The following is a 17,613-nucleotide window of genomic DNA, read 5'->3' as shown; positions in this document are numbered from 1 at the left end:
TGGCATAGAGTTGTGCAGAGTAGGTCAGTGTGGCCTAGACTGGAGTGGTGTACTGTGCAGAGGCACAGAACGCAGTGGTGTATAGAGGCGTGAAGTACATTGCAATAGAGTAGAATAGTACAGAGTAGAGCGGTGTAGCATGAAGTGGCATAGAGTGGAATAGAGTGCAGTGGCATGGAGTGGTGTAAAGTGGAGTGGTGCAGAGTAGAGTGCAGTGGTGTGGTGCAGAGTAGAGTGGAGTGGAGTACAGTATGCATGGTGTGGCAGCTACAGACAACATGTTTTTAATTGAAATGACCACTACATTTGCACAGACATACAGTTTTTCTAATAAAACTATACAGTGCACAGACGATGTGTGGAAATTGCATCACCTAGTATAATGATTGTTTTAATCATATTACCGTACTTGTTTCCAGCACAGTTCAGAATTAAGAACATTTTAGCTGTTTTTTTATTTTTTATTTTTATTTTATTTTTTATATTTTTGCTAATCTTCCGTATTGTATTTCTTATTTTGATTGTCAATCTGACAAACAAATCAATTGCTAACATTAATTAGTTCCCCCAACCAGCAAGGGATTTATTGGCTGTTCTGGTCACATGGGGATTCATTGGCTACGCTAGGCAAATGGGGATTAAATGGCTACTCAAGTCGCACATGGAATTCAATTGCTCCCAGCTACCTGAGGGAATTAATTGGCTCCTCCACCGCTTGTGGGATTCATTGGTTCACTAGTCATTTAAGGGACTCACTGGCTCCCTGTGGCAAATTCATCCTTACTTCATGGTCCCCACATATTTTTGCCTTTTTCTGGATCTTGTTTTTGCTGACTGTAGGGGTCTGTGCACTTTACCACTGCTGAACAGTAGTACAATGCCTGTGCTTCCAGTCTAACTCATGTGCTGTACATTAGAACTCCCTAGTTGATCTATTTGTCTTCCCTAAAAGTAAATAGATTATAAATGGTGACATAGGTGCACCTATGCATGGAAAGGAACTGTTATATGTGGGCTTCAGTGTGTATTTGCACCACCCAAATTATATAACAAAAATATATTTCTGCCAGGAACACCACAGTACTCTGACTGCTCGGCAGTTTAAATGTGTTCCACTGATACATGTAAAGGAAAAATGACCTTGTAATGTAGGAAAAGCCTATTTTACATATTCATAATCACTCCTAAAATTGCCTTGCAAACCCACAAGGCAGGGTGTTAATACAGGCCTCGAAAAATAATAAAAATGTTACTAGACTTAAAGGTCTTGTGACTTGAAAAATCTACTAGACCTAACTGTAATGTATTTGACCCATAGACTTGTCTCCGATTGACTGATCCTCAGCAAATATTTTTTATTTTACAGAAATCGCCTTTCCCTTCATTATCACATACAAGAGTGCCCTTAAATAAGCGAGTTCAGCTTTTCTGCTGCATAAAACACTTTTGTTTGTGTTCATAAACTAAACATTTGCTAGATGAATAATACAGATCTAGTCCACATATAGGATACAAATGTCCCCTAACTTGCCTCTTAGTTCACTAATAGTATTGTCATCAGAGTGGGGACAGAAAAGTTTCTCATTACATGTTTAAAAGCGAAATTGTAATAAATTACTAAAGCACAGTGTGATAGTGCACTGTCATTTAGAAACAGCCCATTTCAAATGTAATGGGCACAGACCTTCGCACCAACATGCAGTTTGATTGATAAAACTATTTAGCTTATAGACAATCTGGGGAAATTGGATTTCTGCAAAAATATTTATCATTTGCACATCACCAAGTAAAATGTTCCGCTTTGGTTTCCTTATATTAAAATCTATTTTTCATCACACATTTACAAAAATTTACATTCATAACTACTGAAAAATCTATTTTTTAAATTTGCAGAATTTCATTTACAAGCTATTTAAACGTGTTTTATGGAGAAAAAAACCTGTCATCCTGCAGCCTTTAATTTCACACTTTGTACAGCATGATTGTCAAACAGTTCAGTTTACAAAATAATTTATCTTTGCAGTTGGAGAAAGAAAAGTAAACACCAACCTCCAGGATAAAATGAGCAGCAAATTGTAAGAAAACATAAGCTGACATTTGACCTCTCTTTGAATGCACAGCAAATGTGACAAGATGAAAAAAGATTTAAAGGAATCTTTATTGGCAATTCACTTTCTGGGTGAAGAAACCATCTGTCCTTTGTCAGCTAGGCCACAAAAGGGCCAGTAGGCCCTAAAATGACCTCACCCTGATGAAAAAAATGACTTGCCATAGCTAGTGGGCGAGTAGATTTCTCGAGGGCTTGTTAATATATAAAGCAATTTTAGCACTGCTTCCTTTTCCTTGGAGATGCCATGGAGGGTTTGTCCTGTTCATTTCCAGGACCCTCTCAGACAGTCCGTCCCCAGTCATAGTGGGAGGGAAAAACAGCCCTGCACCTATTGCACTTCCAGTGTTGGAATCCACATGTTTGATTGGGCGAGATACCAACTCTGACTCACAGGACAGCGGCTTGCCTCTTGGTACGGGAAGGGCCAGTGGGTGTTAGTGAATGACTACGTAGCAGGGATTAGCCATCTGGGAGTGGACAGGATCAGAGTGAAGAATAAAGTACAGCTTTAGCACTGCCCTGGAGATGCAAAGGAGAACTTCTTCTATTCGTCCCGAGGACCCACCTGACCTTTCAACTCCAGTCAAAGTAGAAGGAAAAACAGTTTTGATCCTCTCAGGTAGGGAAGGGGCCAAGAAGCTGAAAGTAGCCCTTCTCCCTTTTCTGGTGCCATCTGTGTCTGCAGTCTTGAAACAGGGAATCCTAAGTAAAGTTACAGTAAGGCAAAGAGGAAGTGCTCAACCAGGAAGTGGGGGGCTAAATCAAAATTGTTCGAATTGGGTTGGAGAATTCATCCAGTCACTGGCTAGTGCACAAGATAAATCTGGCACCTCCGCTACCAACCCCTCAGAACAGTCGAGGTTCTGAGAAGACACCATCTGAAAGCTGGAAGGAGAATCTTAATTTCTGATTCTTGAGTGCTGCTGGATAAAGGACTCGCAATGGAAGCCAAGGACCCCTGAATTCTGCTGGCATCCAGGGTCTGTAACCGCTCTCTAAGGGTCAAGTGGTTGGCCTCCTGTTTACCTGCACCAGACATAAAAGCAGAAGCACTCCTGATGCCAAGAGGGCCCAACTGACTAAAGACGAATAGGCCATACAGAAGACTTGGTTAGAAATAGAACTGGTGCACAGAATCCTTCCCTGAGGACCTACAGGCTGCATGCCTGACCATATTAACGTTTTCCCAGCAGTAGGAGACTAAGGATCTGATTTAGAATTAACGGCCTGGTACTCTCATAAATGTCTGCTTTTATTACAGGTGCATTATATCCTAAGGCACTTGTAATAAGGTGGTCAGGATAACCACCATGTTTGTGACATTGTACCTGTCCACCAAATTCTAAATTAAGCCGGAAGGTAAAACCTTTGACCAGGATAACACACTTGGAATATCCAACGTATGCTCCATTGCGGTCGGCCTGGAATTGAGCCTAGGTCTCAATCTACAGCAAACTTGTTTTTCCACAGTCCTTGACTTTTTGTAGATGCTTTTTGCCTTAATAATTTAGAAATTTATATATCCAGTTCCCCTTACAGTATTCAAGACTTCCTGAAGAACTAACGAAGCCTGTAGGATGTGATAATTCTCTTTCTCTCTTTCTCTCTCCACAATTCTAGCCATAACAATTCACAGATTCCTGGTAGAAAATACAATGATTAATGTAGTGCTAAAAGTTACGTGGTTATTATTTTTTTGCAGTCAGAAACCTCATCACACAGAGATTGATAGTCGAATAGTAAACAAGACCCAGAGGTAGACCAAATCTTTTCACCTTGTAAAATAAATACATGGAGAACTTGAAAGAAAATCCTCACTGCAGTAGAATAGTGAGAGGCACAGGACCAAGCTTTTCTAGGGTGCAGCCTGGTATGGTGAGGTAAGCAGATGTGAGCTTAGCCAGACAGATGGTGAGATTTGCATATTAGTCCTAAGTGTGCAAACATTATTTATCAGAGACAGGTTTGAACATCTTTAGGCATTGAAGTTGTTTCTTTTTTAAAACTTTATCTGACAGTGGCTCCCTGCATTAAGCATTTCTGATGGTGCAGTAGCTCTGATTTCAGTCGGGGTCCTTTGCCTGGCTGAAAACGCCTGTATTAATATGGATGTTTAAGTATAGCTATCCCACTAGCTAGTTTAAGTGGGAGGAGAAAAATTACCCGGTGGTGGTCCACCACACGTAATGTCACTATTCTTGTTAGGCCCAGTAAAGATAAAGCTCAGCTCAACCCCTCTTAGCTATGGCACAGATTAAGACTGGCTTAAATTACGAAAATGTGCCAAGTAATTCAAAATGTCAAAGTAGCAAAAAAGTTAACAACACAATAAAAATCCCTCTTTAGTTTAGAATTATAGAATATATTTAATGAACAGAATAGCAGCAAAGCAATAAAAATCCAATAAAGGGAAGCGAGGATATGCATTTCTGACATTTTAAATAAAAAAAGGCACCAAAAATTGGAACACACCAACTGCGGGCAGTTGGTCACGCTAGACCAAGTTGGTGGTAACTTTTCAGGCAGATCTCGATCAAGCATGGGTCAGATACTAGGTTTGTCCCTGTATGAAAGTCACATTCTCGACATCGACAGCCTTAACAAAAAACTGGCAGTAAGCTAGCGCCGACGGAAGAAGTTCGACATTGGCAGATTTCGGTGTCGGGATGGATTCTTGGCAAAACCATTGATTTAGGTGAGAAAAGCTCACGCAAGATAAGTTCATTTTTATGAGCCCTGAGTGTCTTCTGTGGTGATCAGGTCCTTGTTGACTGTGGCGTCTCATGGGAGCTGGTCCATCCCTTGGATTCTCCTCACAGGTCTTGACAGCAAATGCAGGCATTGATCTGTCTTCCACAGGTCCAGTTGTGGTCTGAAGAGCAGGGGTGCCACACTTATGCCTGGCACTAGCCTGTGGGTGGGAGTAACTCCTCGCCCCTCTCTAATCAACACGTTAAACGTTACCAGGGGCAACCCTACCAAATTGGGCATCCGTTCCTGTGTGTCCTGCTGCAGTCAATCCCAGAGTTCCTTTAAGGAAATGCCTCCTTGGCATGATTACCCCCTGACTTTTTGCCTTTGCTGATGCTATGTTTTGATTTGAAAGTGTGCTGAGGCCTGCCAACCAGGCCCCAGCACCAGTGTTCTTTCCCTAACCTGTACTTTTGTTTTCACAATTGGCACACCCTGGCATCCAGGTAAGTCCCTTGTAACTGGTACCCCTGGTACCAAGGGCCCTGATGCCAGGGAAGGTCTCTAAGGGCTGCCGCATATCTTATGCCACCCTGGGGACCCCTCACTCAGCACAGACACACTGCTTGCCAGCTTGTGTGTGCTGGTGAGGACAAAACGAGTAAGTCGACATGGCACTCCCCTCAGGGTGCCATGCCAACCTCACACTGCCTATGCAGTATAGATAAGTCACCCCTCTAGCAGGCCTTACAGCCCTAAGGCAGGGTGCACTATACCATAGGTGAGGGCACCAGTGCATGAGCACTGTGCCCCTACAGTGTCTAAGCAAAACCTTAGACACTGTAAGTGCAGGGTAGCCATAAGAGTATATGGTCTGGGAGTCTGTCAAACACCGACTCCACAGCACCATAATGGCTACACTGAAAACTGGGAAGTTTGGTATCAAACTTCTCAGCACAATAAATGCACACTGATGCCAGTGTACATTTTATTGTAAAATACACCCCAGAGAGCACCTTAGAGGTGCCCCCTGAAACCTTAACCAACTAACCGTGTAGGCTGACTGGTTTTAGCAGCCTGCCACACTCGAGACATGTTGCTGGCCACATGGGGAGAGTGCCTTTGTCACTCTGTGGCTAGTAACAAAGCCTGCACTGGGTGGAGATGCTATCACCTCCCCCAGGCAGGAGCTGTAACACCTGGCAGTGAGCCTCAAAGGCTCACCCCCTTTGTTCCAGCACCACAGGGCACTCCAGCTAGTGGAGTTGCCCGCCGCCTCCGGCCACGGCCCCACTTTTGGCGGCAAGGCCGGAGGAAATAATGAGAATAACAAGGAGGAGTCACTGGCCAGTCAGGACAGCCCCTAAGGTGTCCTGAGCTGAGGTGACTCTAACTTTTAGAAATCCTCCATCTTGCAGATGGAGGATTCCCCCAATAGGGATAGGAATGTGACCCCTCCCCTGGGGAGGAGGCACAAAGAGGGTGTACCCACCCTCAGGGCTAGTAGCCATTGGCTACTAACCCCCCAGACCTAAACACGCCCTTAAATTTAGTATTTGAGGGCTCCCCTGAACCTAGGAACTCAGATTCCTGCAACCTAAGAAGAAGAGGACTGCTGAGCTGAAAAACCCTGCAAAGAAGACGGAGACACCAACTGCCTTGGACCCAGCTCTACTGGCCTGTCTCCCCCCTTCGGAAGAAAACTGCTCCAGCGATGCTTTCCCCAGGACCAGCGACCTCTGAATCCTCAGAGGACTGCCCTGCTCTAAAAGGACCAAGAAACTCCAGAGAACAGCGGCCCTGTTCACCCAAGGCTGCAACTTTGTTTCCAAAGGTGCAACTTAAAGGCAACAGCGTTTCCTGCCAGAAGCGTGAGACTTGCAACCCTGCACCCGGCGACCCCGACTCGACTGGTGGAGAAACAACACTTCAGGGAGGACCCTCCGGCGACTCCGAGACTGTGAGTAACCAAAGTTGTCCCCCCTGAGCCCCCACAGCGACGCCTGCAGAGGGAATCCCGAGGCTCCCCCTGACCGTGACTGCCTGACTCCCAGATCCCGACGCCTGGAAAAGACCCTGCACCCGCAGCCCCCAGGACCTGAAAGATTGGAACTCCAGTGCAGGAGTGACCCCCCAGGAGGCCCTATCCCTTGCCCAGGTGGTGGCTACCCCGAGGAGCGCCCCTCCCTTGCCTGCCTGCATCGCTGAAGAGACCCCTTGGTCTCCCATTGAATCCAATTGAAAACCTGACGTGTGTTGGCACACTGCACCCGGCCGCCCCCGTGCCGCTGAGGGTGTACTTTTTGTGCTAACTTGTGTCCCCCCCGGTGCCCTACAAAACCCCCCTGGTCTGCCCTCCGAAGACGCTGGTACTTACCTGCTGGCAGACTGGAACCGGGGCACCCCCTTCTCCATTGAAGCCTATGCGTTTTGGGCACCACTTTGAACTCTGCACCTGACTGGCCCTGAGCTGCTGGTGTGGTAACTTTGGGGTTGCTCTGAACCCCCAACAGTGGGCTACCTTGGACCCAAACTTGAACCCCGTAGGTGGTTTACTTACCTGCAAGAACTAACAATTACTTACCTCCCCTAGGAACTGTGAAAATTGCACTGTCTAGTTTTAAAATAGCTATATTTGTTTTATTTGAAAAGTATATATGCTATTGTGATTATTCAAAGTTCCTAAAGTACTTACCTGCAATACCTTTCATGCAAAGTATTACATGTAGAATTTGAACCTGTGGTTCTTAAAATAAACTAAGAAAATATATTTTTCTATACAAAAACCTATTGGCCTGGAATTGTCTCTGAGTGTGTGTTCCTCATTTATTGCCTGTGTGTATGTACAACAAATGCTTAACACTACTCCTTTGATAAGCCTACTGCTCGACCACACTACCACAAAATAGAGCATTAGTATTATCTCTTTTTGCCACTATCTTACCTTTAAGGGGAACCCTTGGACTCTTGTGCATACTATTCCTTACTTTGAAATAGTGCATACAGAGCCAACTTCCTACAGTTCCCCTTTCTGCCTAAAACTAAGATGGCAGAAACTTTATTCCCTTGTGCAGAGCTCATTTGCCCACTTTAGAGGTATGGCCAGGGTAATTAGCTCCTCCTCCTTCTCTGTGGTCTCTCAAAACCACGTGGGATTGGTGTCTGGCTGGCTCAAGGGCAAAAGATGGGCAGGTCCAAGTCTTAGCAACATATGCCTGAGACAGGATAGACCATTTGAAGATAATTCATTTCTTGGGCACTGTCTATATGGTTGTTAGGTCAGAGGAACTAAACACCTCTCCAACCCCAAGGCCTTGGTTTCAGCTCTGGGAGCAAGTGTGCACCTCATCAAGGAGCTATTCAGCTCCAGCTTAAGTTGGAAGCGCACGCAAATGGGCTTCTAGACACTTTTAAGCCGGCAAATGGTGACATTTAAGTTGAGCCTAAGTAGTGTGCATGGCCTGCTGTACTGGGTAAAAGGACTTTGAGTCCTCCTTCTGCTTACCATAGGTTGACTGCAGTGTTGCCCTTCTTTGCTGCCTCCTATCTGGTTTGCGCAGCCGATACCTTACTTCCATTCTTGACTGAGGAGCACCGTGCAAGTACAGTTTCCACTCGCTTTGATTATCTGTTGTTTGGGGGAACTCCCTTTTTATTGTTGTTTTTTTTTTTTTTTAATTGCTTGCTGCCTCGGCTCGTATTCTGATGTTATACATGTTTCTGCCCCTGTTTTAGAAATGCTGTGTTACTTCTGCTACGCATTCACCCGAGGGGAGTCTGTTTGCAGGTGTTCTGCATTGTCTTTTTGTTTCCGTTTCATCATTGTTTAACACCGAGACTCTAACCTGGCTCCCTAGCTCTGAAGTTGGCAACTCTAGCTGTTGTGCCACATCCTCTCTATTTATATCGGTGATTACAAACAACTAATTTTAATGCTTTAAGGCATTCTGAAGGGTACTTGTGTTTTTGTACCGCTAAGAAAGGCAACAATACAGTGTTTTTCCTACAACATGAAACACAAGCGTGATATAGTCCTTCTTTTATATCTCTAGTTTGATGCTCTGTGTTCAATTCGTAAGGATTCATTGTTTGTCATACATATAGGCACTCCCCTTCCAGTCTGTCCTGAGATGTGCCAGTGCAGACGTCATTTAGGTTGTGTTGGATGTGGTGGTGGTGTTGCAGCAATGTACAAATAAATATAACCCAGTGCAATTTGTGAGTTGTGGTTTCTTGTTCATACTTGATTATATTTATAGCTGCCCCGTGCCTCTAAATTTGAACTCGTCTAGTTTATTGTTCTAAAAATACTACTTGTAGACTACATTTTATTGGATTCCAGCCTGCCTGTTAATTGCTTTTTTCACTATCATGAACTGTTATGGTCTTGCTTCTGCCTTTGGTAATACCACCTCTGTACAGCCCCAAACACCTTCCAAGCCTGCTCTGCGCTATATAAAATAAAGTAAACAAGCATTTGGAATGCAATAGTCTCGTGTTTGCTCGAGTTAGAGCTCATAGCGTTGTAAATTACTGACTGTTTTGTTTTCAGTCTGTGTGGAAATAAAAGTCCAAACATTTGAACTGCAATAGCTCTCGTGTTCGCTAGAGTTTCAGCTATTAGCGTTTTAGTGCCACAAACTGAAAATAAAAAGTAAAACAGTTGACATAAGCAGCCGGTTCAAAGCGCTGCTGAGCTCGCAGAGACAGACAAAAGGAACAAGCATTTTTAATGCAAGAACAGAAAATGTGCGAGGGAGAGTAATGAATGGAATAAACAAAGTCACACATCACTGCAGATGAAAAGTAAGTAATAGACTAGAGCCCTGTTAACAGAAACAGACTGGGGCCACTGAAGCATCCAGCGCTCTGGTCAAATGCTATTAGCTTTTGAACAAAGTAATCCCTAAGCACATGCTTCATAGGCACAAGTGGAAGGGTACAAGTACTAGGGCCATGCTCCAGGGGAGTGTACAACTGTGGAAAAGGTGGGACAAAGAGCAAGGATTGACCACTAGCAAGCAAGGATTTTTTAAGGACACTGAAACAAACCAGTGAAAAAGCACAAACCCCACAAAGAAGTATAGAAGTATATACTAAAGTATATACAAGAGGCCTCGAATGCTCGACCTAAAAATGGGGTGTGTGCATGTGGAGGCCCAAGGCCGCAGCCCTGCACACAGGAACTCTCTCTTTATTGCTGTCATTTGACCCCGCACAGCAAGTCCTTCTGGGTGGCCAATTGAATGCAGCCCTCCTCAGCCACGCAGTCGACGTGCAGTTGACAGAATCTTGCCCCCATGAAAGCATCTGGGCCGCTGTAAAAAACATTTTATGCTTTGTAATGCTTAAATATCCAGTTCCCGAATTAGCAGTTGCACAGATGCCATGATAATAGTTTGAGCTCCCTTTTCTGTAATAACATTTGTGAATTGGGCAATCAGTGGTGATGGAAAAAAAATTTGAGTGGGGGAGCTATTATTAACGTTACATCATGATTGTGAAAAATGCATGCATTACACAAAGCACAAGTGTGGCAAAGGAGCCACACCCATTCAGGAGAGAGGTAAGGATCTGGTATTCAGTAGGTGGTGTGTTTTAGAGTACACTGTCAAATCACTAAAGCCAAATGCGGTAGCGCATTGTCATTAACAGACAATACATTTTCTAATTAAATAGCCACTCAGTTTGCACAGCCATGCAATTTTACTGATAAAACCATACAGCGCACGAAGTATAATTTGTTGAAATCTGGGCCCTGTGAATATTTACCATCTGTGCATCATCAAGTAAGATGTCTCCCTTTGTTTTGATCCTATTAAAGGCTTGGTCTTCATCACCCTTCATAATTACAAAAATAGTGCGTCATTTGTGCTTTCCTAACTGTGTTATATATTTTGATAAATATGTGCTGGTCCTTTTAGGTATTTAGGTTTTTTTGTTGTGTGTTAGAAAAAAAATTACATCGTGCAGGTTTTTCTTTCAAACTCCTTGTAACCAAGCAAGATTTAACTCCTGATAGTTTTTTTTTTTTTGGGGGGGGGGGGGGGGGGGTGCTGGAGCAGAGTATCCCTAGCAGATTCTAGTGTCTATACAATTTGTAAATGGTTTGAAGCTATTTGTAAGAAGAAACAATGTCACTTGTTTAACAGAGGATCTAACGTTCCCATGGCTTGCACACAGGCAAATGGCCTGTCTGAAAGCTGCTAAAGGAGGTATGAATGCTGCTCTCGGACACTAGTAGGTCCCGAGTTCGAGACTTATAGCTGTACTGCGGGCAGTGATATGAAATAATAGCTCTTCGTGAAATGTTTGTATTCATGTAACAAGTTTTCATTGAAAGAGTGTAAGTAATTACTTGGCAACTGAAAAATCGAGGGTTCTAAGGTGTGTAGATTCAGAAGCAAATAGACAGTTGAGCATTACAATTAGAACATTTCTGGAAAGATTTGGAAAAAGTTACTCTGCATAATTTTCAAACGTTGTTATGAGTCCTAAATATTTTTTCTAGTGCATTCTATGCATATATAATACATGATATATTTGAAATGGTCCTGTGAGTTATCTGAGTGATGTAAATGTGCATGGTCGATAAACGCTGCGTCTACCTCTCACTCCATACTAGAGTGGAATAGTAGAGTGCAGCACCCAACTGGATGGAGGTGCATCCTGAGCATGTATCTGCTTCTAGTCCAGCAACTATAGTGTGAGCAGAAAGCAGGCATTGCAGTGGTATGCCTTCAATGTCAGTCCACTGCCAGTGCTAGATACACCTCTACGAAAATATGAAAGAAATATACCCTTGATGACTGGGTCAGAGGTAGATGATGAGTACATTGTACCTTGGCCAGGACTGTGAGATTTATTTAGTTAAGTGAATGACTTAGCCTTCTGCTGCCTTTGCTCTACTTAGCTGAATGTGAGGAAACATGCATTGCTGCTGCCAGTGGTGCATCTTTTCTGTGTACCTTTTCTGTGCCCCTTCCATTTGTCTCTCTCATTCCCTCACTCATACTATCCCTTATTCCTCTCTCGCTCTCTCACAAACTCTTCCATCTCTCTCGGGTGGTTCTCTTAAGATCTTCAAGCACAGTTTCTTTACCGTGGTTTTTTAAGGTTTCCCTCCATCAAATCCACCCTGTTCTCCTCTTCTTGGGGAGTCTGCGTGTGTACACAGGTGCTCCCTCTATGGGTCTGTGGCTGTCTCTCTGTTTCTCTCTCTCTCTCTCTCTCTCTCTCATCTGGAGTTCATTCATCACTTAATGCACAAACTACATATCCCTCGATCATCCTTTCTGACTATTCTGCTATCACTCCATGTGTTCACTATGCCACTTAATTCCACTCCGCACCACATACATTCACTCCACTCCAAACCAAAACACATGAGTAAAAGACATTGTCATTTGAAATATCAATAGCTCTAACTCTCACAAATGCAAGACCTACTGCATGGCAAATGCTTGTTTTTTTCCAAGTGTGTTTTGTAAAATATTTAGTACAAATCCAACTTTACTGATGAATTCGATTTTATAATATTTTGAAAAGAAATCCAAGACTGGGCTTTTTAGCTGGTTCCTAATCTTATTACATTCTAAAATTATCTCTCAATGCATTCTTATGGAGCAGCTAACCCTGCTGCAGTGAAAACGGCTTTTGGGGCTCCCTCACTGAAAGAACGTGTTTTACATTAAACTTTTACATGTCCTTTTAAAAACCATACACTTCTTATTAGGCATTCAAGCATACTTGGGGGGTGACTTATTAATATTTAATGAGAGAGAATACGCCTGTCAAAAGGGGTTATTTTGACAATTTGATTTTGCAGTTTAAACCTGCACAGCCAGGTTACTGGTGGCAGGCCTGCAGTCATGTTTTGCCTAGCCACTCTAGTGGTGGTGAATCAATGTGTGCTGCAGTCCACTGATGATATTTAACTTAAAGGCCTCATGTGCACATGGTACCATATACCAGGGACTTGTAGGTAAGTTAAATATGCCAATTGAGAGCATAGACAAATTTGATATGTTTAGGGGTCAGAGCATATTCACTGGGCAGTGGACAGCAATGTTCCAGTGTGCAAAAACCAGCAATAAAATCTAGCAGTAATGGGGGGGGACCACTCAAAAACGGGCATTTTCCTATGGAGAGTATCACTGTAAATTAATCAAATATTCAGAACTTACTGGTCATATGTAATGGACTGTTGAGGCTGGCTAAAGGTCAGAATATATTGTTGTGTGTTAATTTAACAGGAAATGGTTTGTGTTTGGGCTACACAAAGCAAAATCTCATATGTGGATTGTTTGGTGTATCAAACCTTTAAGACGCACCAGACATCAACCTATTGTGTATTATTGGAAATGGCCATTTCTGCAGGGTCATCCCAAGACTTTTTGCCTTCCTCTTCTTCATTTTCTGACTTTTTTGTTGTTGTTGGCTTTAGGGCTCTGTGTACTTTACCACTGCTAAGAGTGATAAAGTAGTTGTGCTCTCTCCTTAAAATATGGGAACATTGGCTTATCCACCATTGGCAAATTTAATTTACTTGTAAGTCCCTAGTAAAATGCACTGTATGTGTCCAGGGCTTGTAAATTAAATGCTACTAGTGCAGCGCTGATTGTACCACCCACAACAGTGGTGCTGTACACATGTCTCCGGCCTGCCACTGCCGAGCCTGTGTGTACAGTTTTAATCTGCCCTTTCGCCCTGACAAGTGTATCCACTTGCCAGGCCCAGACCTTCCTTTTTATTACAATTAGTTACCCCTAAGGTAGTTTCTAGTTAGCGCCAAGGGCAGGGTGCAAAGTATTTAAAAAGTTAGACATATTTTTTTTTAAGTTTAACATGTCCTAGTAGTGAAAAAACTTGTTTTTACTGCTGCAAGGCCTATCTCTTTCATAGGGTAACATTGGAGTTATCTTGAAGCAGCTTTTAGGTATGAGTTCCAGTTGGGAAAAGATAAAAGTTTGGTGTCTCTGAACTCACAATTTAAAATCACAACTTATTGTGAAGTCGTATTTAAAAGTCTGAAAATGCCACTTTTAGAAAGTTGGCATTTTCTTACTTTAACCATTGTGTGCCTCTACCTGTATCCGAATACATGTCTGGGGTTGGTGACAGCTGGGCTTCTTGTGTGACTGTCTTGAGGGAATGCAAAATGGGAGCTTAGGTGTGACTTAATGGGCCATTAACTGGCCTGGTTGGGGGGGGAATCGGAGTTTAGCACTGTGCCTCTCTCCACACAAAGGGCTGTATAACCCCCTGTAGAGTGTCTGGAGAAACAGAAGGAAGGGCAGGGACCTTGTGATCTTCAAATGCCTCTTTGAAGTCTCCTCAACTTCAAAGGCACATTTGGGTATAAGTACTGGATGCTAAACCTGACCAAATCGGAACTGTACTGGAACCAAGGGCATTCTTCCAGGAAGAAGGACTGCTATGCTGCCAGGCAGACTGCCACTCTGCAACTCCGTTGTTGTGTTGGCCAACTGCTTACTTTGTGCTATGCTGTTGGATGGACTTCCACTTTGCTACTTGCTATGTTGTGTTTACCCACTGTTTCTTGCTTGGAATGAGAAGGACTGGACCTGTTCACTACATCCCTGAACCCAAGATTCTCCAAGACCTTGTTGGCTTGCACCCTGTTCTCTGCAGTCTCTGGGACATCAAAGACTGCTTGCAGTTCACCTGGTTCTGCTGGACTCTGCCATCTCTGGGTCCTCCCCTTGCATGAGGTGCCCTCTCTAGTCCTGGGCTCTTAGAAGTGGTCTCTTCAGCTGGTTTCTGCTAAAACGGATGTATCGTGCCCTCCACGTCAATGCTTTGCTTTATCAAAGGTACTGTTTCAGTGGACCCTGTGTGGGTTCTGTAGCTGGCCTACCCTCCATTGCTGTTGGTCTGAACTTTGGACTTGCACTGTTTTTACCATAAATTTCTAAAAATTCATATCTCGACTTCTACGTATTGGATTTTGGTCATTTTGGTCTTGTTTTACTCAGATAAATATTCTCTATTTTTCTAAACTGGTGTGGAGTCTGTGCTTTCACTGTGTTACTGTAACCAAGTGTTGCACACATACTTTACACATTGCGTCTTAAGTTAAGCTTGACTGCTCTTTGCCAAGTTACCAGAGGGTGAGCACAGGTTCATTTAGGATGTGTTTGTTTTTGGCTTTCCCTGACTAGGATTGTGGTCCCTACTTGGAAAGGGTGCCACATGTATCTATTGAAGTACACCTAGCAGCCTTAACGGTTTATAGAAAGCCAGCTACAGCAATTCCTTGTTTAAGATCCCAATAATGTAACCATTTTTACAGAGAAATATAGAGGATTTGAACTTTGAGTTATGCATGTTGACTGATTGTGCCTCCATTTGTCCCACTAGCTAAACCTACGGAAGCATGTGCATCGTTTAAAGTTGCATTCCTTGTGGGAGTCAAGTCACTTGGAAGGGTGAAATAAATGAGTGCTAACAAACATTAGTTCATTCATAGCCTCAGAGTACACTCCTCTTTAATTCATTCCACAGCCATATCCCGTTTTCATTTTAATTACATTTTCAAAGATAGACTATTACACAGTAGTTTTGCATACATTGAGGTCTAGAGGGATGTCCTGTTTTACAGTATTAGAATTAAGGGGAGGGTAGGAAATAGAAGTTATTGTATTCACTGAAAAAACAGGCTAAAGTGAGGTTATAGTTAGGTGAAACTGTCAGTTAAAAAATACTATTTTAAACTCAAAGAACCACTGAATATCACAGTTATAGTTACCTGAAGTAACTATAACTTGCGCTTTTTGCTATGCAGAGGGATGTCATTAATGATGTAATTTCTGACGTCATCGGAGAAGTTATCAATGATATCATAGAACATGTCATGAGGGATGTAATATGTGAGATCATAAGCAGTACATGGCAAGTGCAAAAGTTATGCTACTTCAGTTTGTGTGCAGCGTGGGGTTAAGCTTTAGCCAGACCCTGAGCTCATTTCCCCCCAGTCCCACGGGCTCCCTGTGTGCTGCCCTTGGCTGTGTGCAGCAGGGTTTTTTTCCTGCTGTAAACCCTATTCCCTAGGTATCTATAAATTTGAGCCTAATTTTTCTCAAAAGTCTGAAAGGATTTTGACCAAATCACAAACGGCATGCTTTCTGGGTAAAGCTCTAACTCTCTGCAAAATTTGGTTTATTTCTGTTCAGCCATTTTGTCTGAACTTCCTATAGAGAAACTGCATGGGAAAAATGTGTTTTGGGACCCCCCCTTTCGACTTTTTTATCAACCCTTGCTTGACTGGGCACCCTGAAACTTTCCATGAAGGAGCTGAGGTGGATGAGCCTGTGTTTTTTTTGGAAACTTTTGTGTAGATTAACCAAATGGGGCCACTTATTAGCAAAACAAAAAATCAGTTTCCTATGAAAACTGGGTCCTGACTAGAACTTCTGTGGCAACCATCACTGTATATTTATTTATTTAGAAACTACAGTAGATGAACTTGTATGGTGAATTATTTCAGGTGTGGTAAAAAGCCTAAATGATAAAAGAGCAGTTTCAAGAACACTCAAACGAACTACGACAGCATTTAGGAAATGTACCTTTCCAAGGCACTTGTAGAGCAGTAATTGGGAGCTTAACACCTTCATTTGGTACACGGGAGAGACAAGCTGTATTAGGAAAGTTAACTCCCAATTTCTTCTATTCGAACCCACAACCGTTGTAAGCTGTACTTGATCATTTATGTACAGCTCGTGAATCTAGTTGAGATTCATGTTGCAAAAGAAAACTATTATTTCCTTGTAAGAAGGGGGAACTTGCCCTCTCTCCACTTGATGGACGAACTTACTGAAACCACGGCACTGTCCACACTACAGTTTTGTCAGAACGGCGCAAGCTTGGGCAGGCGTGGTTGAGGCGTGGCTGAGCCTGCACTGCAATGGTCCAATCATGTCTTGCCGTGTGCAGCTAAACATTGAGGATTGGCTCAGTGAAATCGCTTCGTGAAACGGTATTTAAAGCTGAACCGCGTGACCTTCCAGGTGTATTCCAGCATTATAGAAACCAGTTCCGCTTGTGAAACGATCCAAAAAAACCAACCAAAGCTACTTCGGTATTGGGTCATATGTTAGGAGTAAGAAACCGTAATCTCGGCTTGGAAGCTAGTTCTCGCCCTGCTGTGTCCAAGACACTACTACCCCTCGACTGGCCCTTGTTTTCGGGGTCGGAACTTTTACTTGTTTCTCTGAAAGTTGAAATCTTTGGGAGTGTATACGTTTGCAGACCTCGAGGTAACATCAGGCTGTCTTGGCCTCTTTCAGTTGTCCGGAATTTATTTTTACGCGCATTCGCGTCTGTTCGAGCTGCATTTTTCATAGTTTAGGTTTGTTTATGGCTTTTTAAAGGCATGGAAATCAGGAAACGATCTAGCATACGTTATTGCATCACTTCTGTGTTCTGTTCCCAGTATGACGCCTGGGACCAAAAGCATCCGAGCCAGGCTGCGATACTGGGCGCAGTGATTCAGTATGACCTTATAAGGTAAGATAACCTTGTCAAATTAAATAGGTAAAACAAAACTTTTCTTTCCAGACATAGGGCCTGTTTTAGAGTTTGGGGGAGGGGTTACTCCCTTATTAAGGTGACGGATATTCCGTCCACCGTTTTACAAGTTCCATAGGCCCTTAATATCTTAAGCTCTGCGCGGCTGCCCATTTCAGGGTTTCTTATTCAGTGTTTGGCATTCATATGTGGTGCGAGGGTACATGATTCGTGTGCCTTTAAGCAGATACGTGTGGACGCCGTTTAACGTGCTAAAGATGTTG

General features: G+C 43.2%; 1 protein-coding gene across 3 annotated transcripts in view; it reads left to right on the top strand.

Moving 5' to 3' along the window:
* MCFD2 (multiple coagulation factor deficiency 2, ER cargo receptor complex subunit) overlaps positions 1 to 17,613 on the top strand; it is a 107,476-nt gene that overhangs the window by 44,307 nt on the left and 45,556 nt on the right. For 2 of the 3 annotated variants that reach the window (XM_069234026.1, XM_069234027.1), the window contains exon 1: positions 16,839 to 17,079. The exons of the other annotated variant lie outside the window; for it this stretch is intronic. The gene's annotated coding sequence lies outside the window, so the exon portion shown is untranslated. Of the gene's footprint in view, positions 1 to 16,838; positions 17,080 to 17,613 lie in introns of those variants that run through there. 3 annotated transcript variants of the gene reach the window in all.

The sequence above is a fragment of the Pleurodeles waltl genome, chromosome 5 (genome assembly GCF_031143425.1).
Source record: "Pleurodeles waltl isolate 20211129_DDA chromosome 5, aPleWal1.hap1.20221129, whole genome shotgun sequence".
Classification (NCBI taxonomy): domain Eukaryota; kingdom Metazoa; phylum Chordata; class Amphibia; order Caudata; family Salamandridae; genus Pleurodeles; species Pleurodeles waltl.
Note: the sequence above shows the minus strand (reverse complement) of the source record. Positions and strands in the feature narration are given on the sequence as shown.